The 14,269-nt window shown below is 36.9% G+C and overlaps 1 pseudogene; it reads right to left on the reverse strand.

The window, feature by feature from the left end:
• Window positions 1-222: 222 nt before the first annotated feature.
• Window positions 223-12,012, reverse strand: LOC111991720 (WAT1-related protein At5g64700-like; annotated as a pseudogene).
• Window positions 12,013-14,269: the final 2,257 nt, after the last annotated feature.

Below are 14,269 nucleotides of genomic sequence, written 5' to 3' on the forward strand. Positions count from 1 at the left end.
TAGAGGCATCCAGGATTACTAATGATGAAAGTTCCAATCCAGTTACAAATTCCTGAAGTACTTCATAAAGTGTTGTTGCAGGTTCACAACGTTTACTTGCAAACGAAATGATAAGAATGGTTGTTTTGACAATCAAATGAAAAGTAAAACATATAATCTGTTTTACAAGGGAAATGAAAAACACCTATATTTTTTGTATTTATTTTCCAATAAAGGTGTATTTCATTTTGCTTCATTTGTGACAGAATTCATCTCAGTCTCATTGATGGAAATATCTTGCATTTTGTCATCATCAAATCCTTTTTCATCGTCTGGCTGCCCAATGACAAGATTGTCTGTCCTTTTTGCCCAAAGTACACAGTAAAGGCCTGCAATGATGAGAGACGCTCCTACCAAGCTGGGCTACACCAATATACAAAAGAAAGTAGTTTAGTTCTTCATTTCCTCCTTAGCAATATGGACAATACACACAATGCGAGATTGTTTATGAGGTTTTATTATTTACTAACAATTGTGACATGTAGCAGAAACAGAAAATTGTGATAGAAAGCTAAAACTGGATTGTTATAAGCAAATTTTTATGATTGGAGAATCAGAAACCGATGACTTGTCAGTGGCAGAAAGAATTTGTGTTCTATCTATAGCCCACCTGCCCAAGTGTAGTCCCTCTGCAAAAGCAATTGCCGAGAATATTCCCACAATAATTAAGAGTAGTGGACTAAACATTGCTGCAAAAACTGGTCCCTTATTACTGATACACCATGTTTGCAAGTAGTAGACTAAAGCTGAGATCACCACTCCCTATTACAAAAGTAAGCAGGAAGAGATGAAGACTATAGTGTTTTACTTTCAAAGGTATCAAATTCCATGAAAGACATGCATTTGTAAGAGTAAACACTCACACTGTAGAGGATGGTTAATAGTTGCATGTTCCACTCCAGCTTCCATAAGTCTAGATTTCTTGCAAAAAACAGTGCAAGAAAAAAAGATTGCAATGATACAAAGAAGCAAATCAAAGTGTTCAGCGATAATCTAGCTGGGTAGAGTTTGTAGACCACAGCCTGAGAATAAATAGACCAAATTTGGGGAAAAAATATGAAACAAGAAAGGAATTTTTTCATATATATTGCTATCATTTGAAAATATATAGTACATCACCTGGAGAATCAGCCATGCCCCCATGCTATGTGACTCGTCAGAATAAGTGGAGCACCCTTAATCCAGTTATCCTTGCCATGGCTCAACTCACAACTGTTGGTGCTACAGATGATTATCAGAGGCCTGTGCACAAAGCCTTTGAAAAGATATCTTCCTTTCCAGAAGGTAAAAGTAAGTGCTCCACCAATGCAAATCAGTGTACCTAGCACCTTAGCTTGACCTCTAACACTTACTATGTTCAATGTCTCCATCCTAAATTAGAGATATAAAATCCAATGAAGGGCATCTGGTGAACTTGTAAAGAAGGTAACGGCATTTTATATGAGGGAAGCTGAGATAATACCTGAGTATTACTGCTATGAGGAAGGTCAAACTAGGGATAACATTACTTAAGGCACTTGCAACTGTTGGAGAAGCGTATGCTAAACCAGCATAGTTGACATTAAGATGGATGGTTGTCCCAAGTGACAAAAGCAAAAAAAATATTTGCAATCACAGAGAATGAGAGTGGAGGCCAATTTTTCCTGCTTTGCAAGAAGAAAATAAATAAATATTTTTCTTCTCAAATGCTCCGGCAACTCATCATGAGCCTAAAAGGCATATGATCCAATAAGTGGTAGCTCCAAGAATTTTTTTGAGGGTGGTCATGAAGAAAAATTAAATTAAATCTAACAAAAAGATAAATTCATATATTGATTTAAAAAAAAAAAACCAAATACATGAAGTCTTACAATTTTCTTCTACCATTTTTTTTTTTGTTGAAATCGTTGCATGATAATCTCATTATCAATACTACAAGCTACATCTTTTTCAAAATTTTAGTTAAATAAAATTTTTCTTGGATTTTTCTTTTTATTTGTAAGGACTCAATATATTGTTAAGAGGAACAAAGTTTGACAAAATTTGACTACAAACTTAGGCTGAGCGGTTTTAGACCCCTTAAAACAACCAGATTAACCTAGTTAATTAGCCAAGTGATTAAGTTAGTCAATTTCAGTAATTCTAGGTTATTACAAACAAATAATCATATCAAAAGTATAAAGTAGCGGAAATATAAAAGACACAATGATATGATCACCCAGGAAACCACACGGTAAAAACCTGGGGAAGATTTGACCTAACTATCCTCAAGGTAAACATGAATCCACTATGCGAAAGAATCGAAGTTCATACAAAAGGACTTACAAGCTCCCCGCTTGACTTCCTAATGCTACCCACCAGTAGAACTTACTGACACGACCACATGCAAGCTCTGAATCCACGGACTCCTTCTTTTTTGGATTCTCCAATCAGCTACAAGCACCAACGCTTGATAATCTTTAAGCTTCTATGGTAGCAACCGAGTTGATCATCAAGATGTTGAAGTAATCTCTACCTTGAAAACTCTAAACTTTGTGTAAAGGAAAGCTCCTCTAGATCTCACAAGAGATTTACACAAAATAGCAAAGTATGAGCAACAACTCAACTGGAGCAACTCTAAAAACGTGGCTAGGGTTTTTCTTTATATACCTAGGGTAAAAACAGAAAACCCAAAATGTTTAATGAGTTAGGGCTGAGCTGGAATATTCTGCAGAAAAATATTTTGCCCGAAATTCGATCGATCGAGTCTTTCTTTCGATCGATCGAGCCAGGCCAAAATGCACCAATGCATCTGCAGCCACTTGATTCCAACTTTACATGAAAGACCCAACTTTGAGCAAGCCTAAACAAGACTAAATAACCTGTTTTGATCATGGTTTGCCAACAATACAAATTAGAGTTCTAAATATATAAAATCCTAAATCTTTAGAACTTAACGAACTCCCCCTTTGGCAATCTGTGACAAAACATAAACACTAAGCTCAAAGTTTACAATTTAAAAAGCCTTTTACAAAATAATGCTCATAAACCAAAATTCAATCCTAACTACTATCCATCAGTTGCAAGTGTAGACAGCAGCTCAATTGAATCAACCTATTTATTCTTGAAATACTTGATAAAGGCATAAACGCATGTGTGACAGAAAATAGTATATAAACAGGTATAACATTCTTGTATAATTCACACAACACACAATAAAGACATATATCAAATGAATAACTCATAGAATATAAATCAATAAACAGTGAATCCAAAGCAACAAGAATAAAAAAGAAAACGTGTATATCAATCAATGTTACTCCCCCTAACATGAATATCCCCTAAAAAATGATATATAAGGTGAAGCACCTAAATACAATCTAACAGCTCCACAAGCTCCTCAAAACAACAAAAACTCTCCCTAACTACAAAACTCCTCTACAAACACTACTTCCCCTTTTTGTGACGGAATGCCAAAGGGCAATCACAATCCATCATCAAAAGGAGGTAGTGAGGGAGACTGAAGATGTGCTAGATCAGCTCGCAACACACGGATCTCATCAAGCACGTCCACCAAAATCTGACCATGAGCCGCCTGAATGGTCATGACAGTCTCCAAAGTACGACGGATATCAAAGTCATCTAATGGAGGTGGAGGAGCAGCAGCAGCAGCAGCATTAGGATCAGGAACATCCTCACTAAAAGGACCTGTAGAAGAAGAGGGAGGAGGTGTGGACCCAGAAGGTGTAGACCAAGGGTGTTTAGAGCCAGTTCGAAGGTGAGCAGCCCTCTGTCTAATAAAGGACACACCTATAGGACCAATGACATGCACAGGCTCAGAGGAGGGGAAACCACTAAGATCAAGATAAAGAAGAATCCTATGTATAAAATAGGATGAACAAGGGCATGAGAAGAAGATGAACTCCTATACACTTCGTTCAAAGAACGAAGGAACAAATAAGGAAAACTGATAGGAGCATTAGTAACTAGAGCATACAAAAATACACACCTCTCGAGAGGAATGGTGTGCAGATGAGAAATGGGCCAAAAGCAGTAACACACTATCCTAAAGAAAAGATAGTGTAGCTCAGAAAGCTTAGTAGTGGTGATCCTAGGATCAGAACCCCACTGGATAGATGACCCAGTGATGTAAGACATGACATCACTCAAAACTAGAGACTCATCATAAGGGTAAACAGGATGCTGGACCAAAGGTACCCCTAGGGCATCAGCCACTACTGTAGGAGTAATGGTGTACTCTACGCCTCGTATCCAACTCTTGACTAAAGTGTTGGAATCATAGACGCGGATCGAGATGTTCGAGTAGAATTCTCGAATCAAGGTAGCAGGTGGAGGAGGATCAGAAATATCCACCAAGGGTAGCCAGCCCCTACGCTTTAAGTTTGCCCTAATGGCAGGATCCAACTCATCTAGAACGACAGACCGCTCAGACCAGATCTTATGCTTAAGATTCAGCTTCTCAAAGATCTCCTGGTTTTTCTCACTCGGAAATTTCTCACGGTCAAAGGACGGGGGGAAGGAGTAGGTGAAGGAACAGACCTACGAGCCCTAGTTTTCCTAGGCATGATGCTAAGGAAAGGACAGAGACACAAGAAAAAACCCAAAAGAGAAACAAATAAAAAACCAAGGGCAGACAGCAAGTTAGCACCAAAAAAAATATAGACAAGAAAAAACTATATTATGCATGAATAGTTAAAATGACATGATGCATGTACTAATGCAGTAATCAAAATTCAATTTCACAAAATTGGCTCGAGCATAGAGTTTCTAACCAAAAACCCCAAAAATTTGAAAACTACTTGTAAAATTTTGAAGCACATTGATGAATTAAGCATTACAAAATACAATCCATAGATGATAATGCCTAATTACATCCAATCAACAAGCCAATTTTATCAAATTCAACCTAAATGAACAAAATCCCCAATTCGAAACAATTATAAACCCTAGTATTTTTAATTTTCCACAAAACCCAAAATTGATCAAATTTAACTATCAAGAACCCCATAAAAACCCATTGATTAATTTCACAAAATTGGGCTTGAAACATCAAAAATCACAAAAACAAAGAGGTTTGAAATTATGAGGTAAAATGCATGAAAAATGCAAATAAACTCAAAAATGAGGGGCAAAAGAGACTTACTGGCTTGAGGAAAGAGAAATCTTGCAAAAATTTTGGAGGAAAACGACAAAAAATCGCTGTAGATCCTTGCATAGTCGGAGAGAGAAAAGAAAGTTTGAAAAAGACTTTTGAAAAAGGAATGGAATCAGTCAAAGAGTACTGTTTAAAAAAACCTAATTCACGATTTTCGATTGATCGAAAATTACATTCGATCGATCGAATCACTCCGAAAGTTTTAAAAAGAATTTTAAATATTTTCGATCGATCAAAAAACAGAATGGATCGATCGAAACAAGCAGTGGATCACAATATTTTGAGAAAAATTTCAGTTTTGAAAAACTCAAACCAATTTTTGAAAATAACTCCTCAAAGCATTAAAATCAATGAAATACAATGCATGAGTATGAGATGAAATTGAAAGCTTTTTCAAAAACCCAAATTTGTAATCCCAGATTCTCCAATGAAAGTTTCAACCAGTGCTTCCTTTAAATTCACAAGCAAAAAAAATGTTTTGCATAATACTCAAGGTATTTTTCAAACTTGGTTGGTCAGACCAAAAACACACACAATAACATGTACAATGTTTAGCAAAGAGTAACTTGTGTAGTGTGTGCAAACTAGTAAAAACTTGAGATACATGTGAGGTGATATGTGAATAGAAATCAATCACAAAATCTACAAAATTCATCACATAGAATTTAAAAAAGACTATCACCGAAAGAGTTACATCCTATAACTCCCACATCTCCTAGAACAAAAGCTTGCAATCATGTAAGTTTCTTGTATTTTTGCCTCATAATTATGTGAGATGGTATCAAGCCTAATAATACACACCAATTTTAATTATGTGAGATGGCATCAAGCCTAATAGTACACACCAATTTTAAGCATTAAGCAATTAAGCCGAGGCATCACCTTATGTTCTTTTTGTGCATGTGCTACACTTTCTCGAGCACAGAATCTTATGACATGCACTAAGGTGTTCGTAATTGGCTAGTGAACAGTGGTGAGATGGTTATTTATGCCTTTCTTAAAAGGATCAAGTCCGACAGTCAAATAACATGTGACTTCAAGATCAAGACAAAGTGATCAAAAATCATAAACATCTTTCCCATATAACATGCACTACAAAACTTCAACTAGTCAAGTGTAATAAATAAGCTCATCAACGTTAAACAAGGTACATAAGACATGTTATGTGTAAATAAATTGACCAACCTTGTTTTCAAAAACCAAGAAACATAGTGCTTAACATATTTTGCTTTTCTCCTTTATTATTATTATTATTATAAGAGAAAACAAATAAATTCTAGAATGAAATGCATGAATGTAATGCAATGCAAGTCCTAGAACAAAGAAAAACACAAAAAACCAAATAACAATGGTCACAAAGGAATGAGCAATGAAGCACAAGGACCATTTCAGAAATACTCAATTAGGTCGAGTCTTTTGCATCCAAAACCTTTTAGATGCACCATAAGCATTGGAGTTCTTATTCACATTCGCATGATTTTCAACTCCAGGATTGGAATAAAGGTTCAACGCCTTTACCAATTCACCAATGAGTGTCATAGGATCTTGTGCTTGAGGCACATGCACCTTTGGTTTGTTTGCTCTCTTAGCAGCTTGAAGCTTGTAACATTTAGAACGAATGTGTCCAGATTTTCCACAATAGTGACAAACCCAAGCAGGTTTACCATATATCTTGTCCTTAGAATGGGTAGAATCCTTAGGTTTAGACTCTCCTAGATCAACCCTAATCTTCTTAGTTGATGAAACTTCTATGGGTTTAACAACCTCACTCACAGGGGGCTTAATAGTTTCGCTCATAACCTCACTCGCAGAAGGTTCAAAAGAAGATGGAGGAACAAAGTTTGTGGAATGTGGTGCAGAATCAAAGATGCTTTCAACGTATCCTAAACCAGATTTATCAGAAGGATACTTTTGAACATTCAACATATGATCAAGTTTAGAACTAGTAGATCTAGCAACAGATAAATCATGTTTCCAAAGTTTTAACTTTATCAAGCAAGAGCATGTTCTCAAATTTAATATTGTTCAAAAGATCATTAGTATCAAACAAATTAACAAGAAAATTATTCTTTTTAAGCTCAAGAGATTCAATTTTCTTTAGGCCAAGTTCAACATTCATAGCATTTTTTGCAGCAATTTTTCAAAGTTTATTGTAGGCCTCTTGAAGATCTGCATCCTCAGAGAGTTCCCGATCAGAAGGGTTCTCTTCAACAGATATACTTTCATTTAACTAAGCAGTAGCAGTGAAAGCAATGAAGTTTCCATCCTCGTCACATCCAGACTCATCATTAGAAACATCATTATCACTAAGGGTTATAGTCATAACTTTACCCTTAGATCTCAAGAATGTAGGACATTCAGATTTTACATGACCATACCCTTGACAGCTAAAACACTGAGTACCCAAAGGATTGTCTGAAGATTGACCAACTTTTTCTCTAGGTTTTTCAAAATTATTAACCTTAGTGGGATCATTCTTCCTAAAGTTTCTAGGTTCAACAGTGTTTGTACCTCTTGCCTTTCTATTGTTATTCCTAAGAAAGTTTCTAAAGTTCTTGACAAGGTACGCAATCTCTGTAGTAGAGAGCTCATTATCAAATCCACTGGCATCAACATCATCAACTGACTTAAGAACCATTGATTTGAATTTGTTCACTTTGGGTAGGTCAGACTCATAGGACTAAAGAGATCCTACAAGCTCATCAACAGGGATGGTGTCCACATCCTTGCTCTCAGTAATGCCAGTCACTTTTGATCTAAAGTTTTCAGTTAAAGATCTAAGAATCTTCTTAACAATTTTAGGTTGATCATAGATTTCACCCAAATTAAAAGCAGAATTAACAATATTATTTAATTTAGCATAGAATTCATCAAAAGATTCATCATCAGACATTTTAATGCTTTCAAATCTAGAAGTCAATTGTTGCAGTTTATTAATCTTTACTCCCTTTGTGCCTTTATGCATAGTTTGGAGGATTTTCCAAGCAGTGTGAACAACCTCAACATTAGAGATTCTCTTAAATTCCTCCATAGAAACAACATTGAAGATGGCATTCATAGCTTTGCTATTGAAGCCTGCTGCTTCTTTTTTAGAAGTTTGCCACTCACTCATAGGAGTAGTGGGCTTCTGCCATCCGTATTTAACGGAATTCCAAACCCTCTCATCAATAGATTTCAGAAATGCTTTCATTCTTACTTTCCAATAAGCTTAGTTATTCCCATCAAAGTAAGGAGAAGCAACAAGAGAGTGTCCATGCTCCATGACAACAGGGGTCAAGGATCAACTCTGAGATCAAAAAATCTCAAACAAAAGAGCTACCTACTCTGATACCACTTAAGCGGTTTTAGACCCCTTAAAACAACCAGATTAACTTAGTTAATTAGCCAAGTAATTAACTTAGTCAATTTCAGTAATTCTAGGTTATCACAAACAAACAATCATATAAAAAGTATAAAGCAGCGGAAATATAAAAGACACAATAATATGATCACCTAGGAAACCACACGGTAAAAACCTGGGGAGGATTTGACCTAGCTATGCTCAAGGTAAACCTGAATCCACTATGCAAAAGAATCGAAGTTCATACAAAAGGACTTCCAAGCTCCCCGCTTGACTTCCTAATGCTACCCACCAGTAGAAGTTACTGACATGACCACGTGCAAGCTCTGAATCCACGGACTCATTCTTTCTTAGATTCTCCAATTAGCTACAAGCACCCACGCTTGATAATCTTTAAACTTCTATGGTAGCATCCGAGTTGATCATCAAGATGTTGAAGTAATCTCTACCTTGAAAACCCTAAACTTTGTGTAAAGGAAAGCTCCTCTAGATCTCACAAGAGATTTACACAAACAGCAAAGTATGAGCAACAACTCAACTGGAGAACCTCTAAAAACGTGGCTAAGGTTTTTCTTTATATACCAAGGGTAAAACAGAAAACCCAAAACGTTTAATGAGTTAGGGCTGAGCTGGAATATTCTGCAGAAAAACGTTCTGCCCGAGATTCGATCGATCGAGCCAGGCCGAAATACACCAATGCATCTGCCGCCACTCGATTCCAACTTTACATGAAAGACCCAACTTTGAGCAAGCCTAAACAAGACTAAACAACCTGTTTTGATCATGGTTTGCTAACAATACAAATTAGAGTTCTAAATACATAAAATCCTAAATCTTTAGAACCTAACATAGGCTGTGTTTGTTTCGGCAGTAAAAGGAATCTGGAAAATATTTTACACCACGGGGTGTGGGAAAATTTAGTCAAATGGAAAATGCATGTTGCCGCCGCCCTCTAGATCGAACTCTCATCGTCTCGATCTTGTCGCCGCCTAAAGCTTGCCGCCGTTTGACCGATCTCGTCGTCTCAATCTCATCGCCAATGACCGATCTCACTGTCTCGATCTCATCGCCCATGACCCATGACCGATCTCTCTCATTCTCGACACACCAATTTAGCCGCCGCCGTCCACCCCCAAACCCACTCCATCAAAAGCCCACTCCATTCCACCCCCAAACCCACCCGATCTGGCTGCTGCCATTCTCCATCCACTCTGATCTCTTTCTTTCCTAATCTATCTCTCTGTCCCTCACTCTGTCACACTCTTTCTTCCTCTCCCTCAATGTTTTTATTTTGATTTTTGGTCGTGTGAAGTGTATATTTTGGTTGTGTTAAGTGTATATTTTGAAATTTTTTGTAATAAAATTTTTTTGAATGCTGAGAAAATGTGAAAATTTTGTAGGAAAATAGCATTTTTAGAATGTTACCAAACACCGAAAATCGTTTTCTGGATTATTTTCCATTGCAGAACCAAACACCCAGATTTTATTTTTCTTATCGGAATTCACTTTCTCTTGCATTCATTTTACACTCGGAATTCGATTTATATTGAATCAAACGCAACCTTAGTTGTAGCTTAAGACTACAACTTTCACTGAACAAATTAACATGGCTACATATTTTGAAAATCTAATAATTGAATCGTATGTTTTTTATGTTCTTAAAACACATGTCAAATTTCATGTGAATCGGATGTTATTTACTATTTGATCCATAAACTTATTTTTTACGTATAATTTTATACTACAAAAACTCAAAATTTAAACATTTAATTGATGACATAAGCTATTGATCCTTGATCTTCTTGAAGTTTTGCAAGTATGTAGAGAATATAAGAAAAAAAATATAATGTAATTTTGAATTTGTCAAAATTCATATCCATTAAAAAAAATATCGAGTGTTGTAACATTAGTTTACAACCAAGTTAATTTGTTACTAAATTTTTTCCAAAGTTTAATTATATTGAGCTTAAAAAAATTTAGGGTGGTCACACATTTTTTTAACGGTAAAAAAATCATAAAAATTTTAAATTTTTTATATAATAATGATTTTTTTTTCTAGGTCAGGGTGGTCATAGAGGACCACCATGGCTCTAATGTGGAGCTGCCAATGTTTCTAGTGATTAGCTTACATCTCAATAGGGGAAAAAATGGTGCGAGCACACACACACATCACTGAAGACTGACCATAAGAAGGATAACTAACCTTTCGTGTACATAAATAAAGGGACATAACAAAAACATGGCAATTATATGCCTGTAAACCACAAATACAAGTTCATTAAATAGCCTATGCCTTGTCAATGGGTATGTAGCAAAATTTTGCGCCTTTCCATGGGCAATGGATATGGAGGATAGACACATTGCCAAGAATTATTAGTTTTCTTTGGTTGTGTATGCATAACAGCTTGCCTGTGAGGTCTGTGTTAGCTATGAGAGGCATAATAACTGATAGTTGCTGCCCTTTGTGTAAAAATTTCCCGGAGACCATAAGCCATCTGTTGAGAGAATGTGTGGTGGCAAAAAATTTCTGGTATAAACTTAAGGTACCCCCTGAAATGGTTAGTTCATTTATTGATATGGATTTGATGTGTTGGTTGAGAGTTAACTGTCAAAGTAAGGTGTCTCATTCCTCTTTGGTGCCGTGGAGCTATATTTTTACTTTTGCCATTTGGAATTTATGGAAACAAAGAAATGGAATGGTGTTCAATAATATTACCTTGAATGTTACTTTACACAGAATTAGTAAGAATCAAGCTTTGGAATTTTATTACTGTGTGGGTAAACTCAATAGTCAAAGGAGCAAGGTGGTGTGTACTGTTAGCGGGAAAAAACCTCCTTCGGGTTGGCAAAAGTTAAATATGGATGGGGTCTCTCTTGGTAATCCGGGTATGGCAGGAGGAGGTGGGATTATTTTAGATTGTAAAGGTAGGTGGGTGAAAGGTTTTGCTAGGTCTATCGGGTTCACTACTAGTATTTTAGCTGAGTTTTGGTCTCTAAGAGATGGGTTATTGTTGGCAGATCAGATTGGGGTGCAGAAGTTGGAGATTGAACTGGATGCTAAGGTTGTGGTTGAGTTAGTTCAGTCCGAAAAAACCTCTAATGCTTTCTACTCACCTCTGTTGGCTGATTGCAGATCTCTTATGGGCAGATTTCAACATTGCAAGGTGCAGCACGTGTTCCGTGAGGTGAATAGAGTGGAAGACGCACTGGCTAAGCTTGGTTGTAATATGCAAGAGAATTTTGTAATTATGGACAGATCCCCATGTGATGTAGTTTCTAAATTTGTGTACTCTAATGCTATTGGGGAGAACTTTTGTAGGCTTACTGCCTCTAATTTAGCCATTTTGGCTTAGTTATATGATATTTCCGTTTCACCAAAAAAAAAAAAAAAAGTTGATTAAATCCCTTTTCAATGGAAATTTTCATTAGGATATTTGCTCCACCATATACTAATTAACTGGACTATTGCCGTTTCCCCATAAGAAGCATAGGACTTCATGGGTATTCATAATGCATTTCCTCTTAATGTTCATCTGGTTTAAGTAGTAGTGGACAGGCAACCTCAGCCACCTCTTCAAAGAATCATTTTTTTAAGCCTCATATGGGAAGAATGACATTTCAATAATAGCAAGTGGAATGCATTATCACACTGCCAGTATGCTTGAAAAGCATAGTACTACACTTGAACAGAAGCCAACCTATCAAACTGTGTCTCTTTTCCCAATTAATATTTCCTATTTTCCTTTAATTTTGTGATTTCTATAGAGAAATTTTATTATGGAATGTCTAGTTACAGGAGCTGTACTGCTTTTGAGTAAACTTCCTTACAGAAGGAACAGTTCAACACACCTTTAGCACTTTATTCCTTGCAGAAGGAACAGTTCAGTACTTACTGATCTTGAAAAACCCTCATAAAAGATTGATACGTAGGTAATTTAGCTTGCTTTGTTGTAATTTTACCTCAATTTATATTTGTTTAAACTATGGTTAAATGATTAAATTTACCATTTCTTAATAGTTTAAGCTTTTATTACAACTAGTCGCAAACTCACGTAATGCGTGGAAATATAGATATTATATAATATGGTGAATAGAGAGGAAAATGAAGAAGAATGAATATTTTTATATTTGAACTTTGAAGGAAGTTTTTTTTTTTTTTTTGAGAAAAAAGACTTGAATTTTATTTCACTAAGGCATGTCTACCTGATAAACATTCAAGCATTGGACTGGAACATCCTCCATCTATATATAATAACCTGTGATATGTCGTGCATATCTAGCAGGGTTATAACTTTGTTGCTTTCTCTACCTGCATATTGGAACCTAACCCCACTAAACTGATTTGCCAAGACTTGTGTATCCCGGATCAGCAAGCCATAGGTTGCAAATGGTTGTGATGAGTCTGTTAGTGCCTTCACGACTGTTTGACAATCACCCTCAAAGACAACTCTATCAAAACCCAGCTCAGAAGAGAGTTCAATAGCTCAGATAGCAGCCAAAGCTTCCATCTCCACCACTGAAGCCGTGAGCTGGGAATTTTCTGATGCAAACGCCATCACCAACCCATTACTGTCACGCCAAATGATTCCAATTCCTGCTCTTCCCTTCTCTTGGAATGTTGCTGCATCAATATTTGCTTTATACCAGCCATCAGGAGGGGGTGACCACCTAGCATCTGTTCGGATTGAGGGTCTTGTGTTGTGTGACTTTTGCTGAGCTGATCTGTACTCCATCAAGGAGTCATGTGCTCTCTGTGCAACCTAATTCAGCAAGAAGCCCAACGAGGCTGTTCTAACCTTATTTCGCCTGAACCAAACCGTCCAAGCTTGCAAAGCAAAAAGATCTTCATTGCAATCCGAATCAAGAACTTGAAGGAGCAATTGTGGGAAATCAAAAAATGTCATTTGATGTCTGAAATTCCTTTGGTTGTTATCTTCCCACACCTGTGCCAACTCCGGGCACGACCAGATTGCATGGAGCACGGTCTATTTTTGTTGCGAACAGAGGGGACAGATTGAATCTTCTACCACACATCACCGCTGCAGATTCTTCATCGTTGGAATTGCATTCCAACAAGCCCTCCACAGAAAGTTTTGGACTTCGCAAGGCACGGGCATTTTCCAAATTTTTTTCCACAATAGTTTCATCATTTCGGTGTTGTTTTGTCTCAAAAGAAAATCTGATTTTGCTTCAGTCTTGAGGAAGAAATACCCAGACCTGACCGAGTACTCACCAGTTTGCACATAAGGCCAGTATAGGGTGTCGTTTGCATTAATTCGGCTGAGTGGGATTTTCTGTATCAGCTCCGATTCTTCTGCACTAAAGGAGTTATGCAGTACACTTTAGTTCCATTGCCGTGTGATAGGATTTATGAGGGAATTGACCTTGGCATTTTGCAAATCAGCCATGAGGGGTCCATGGACTGCTGGAGTTTGTACAGAGGGCAGCCATTTTTCTCCCCAAATTTTGATATTTTCCCCATCACCAACACGCCATTTTGAACCCCTCCGGATAAACTCCCTCCCCTTCAAAATACTCCTCCATGCGTATGAACCTCCATGACCTTCGTTAGCCTCTAGAATTGAACAATTGGGAAAGAGCCTTGATTTAAATACTTTGTAAAACAAGGAATCATGGTTATGCAGCAACCTCCAAGTTTGCTTTGCCAAAAGAGTATTATTGAACAAAGCTAACTTCTTGAAGCCCATACCCCGTTCAGATTTTGGTTCACACATCTCCTCCCACCTAACCCAATG

The sequence above is a fragment of the Quercus suber genome, unplaced genomic scaffold (genome assembly GCF_002906115.3).
Source record: "Quercus suber isolate HL8 unplaced genomic scaffold, Cork oak 2.0 scaffold_264, whole genome shotgun sequence".
Lineage (NCBI taxonomy): Eukaryota > Viridiplantae > Streptophyta > Magnoliopsida > Fagales > Fagaceae > Quercus > Quercus suber.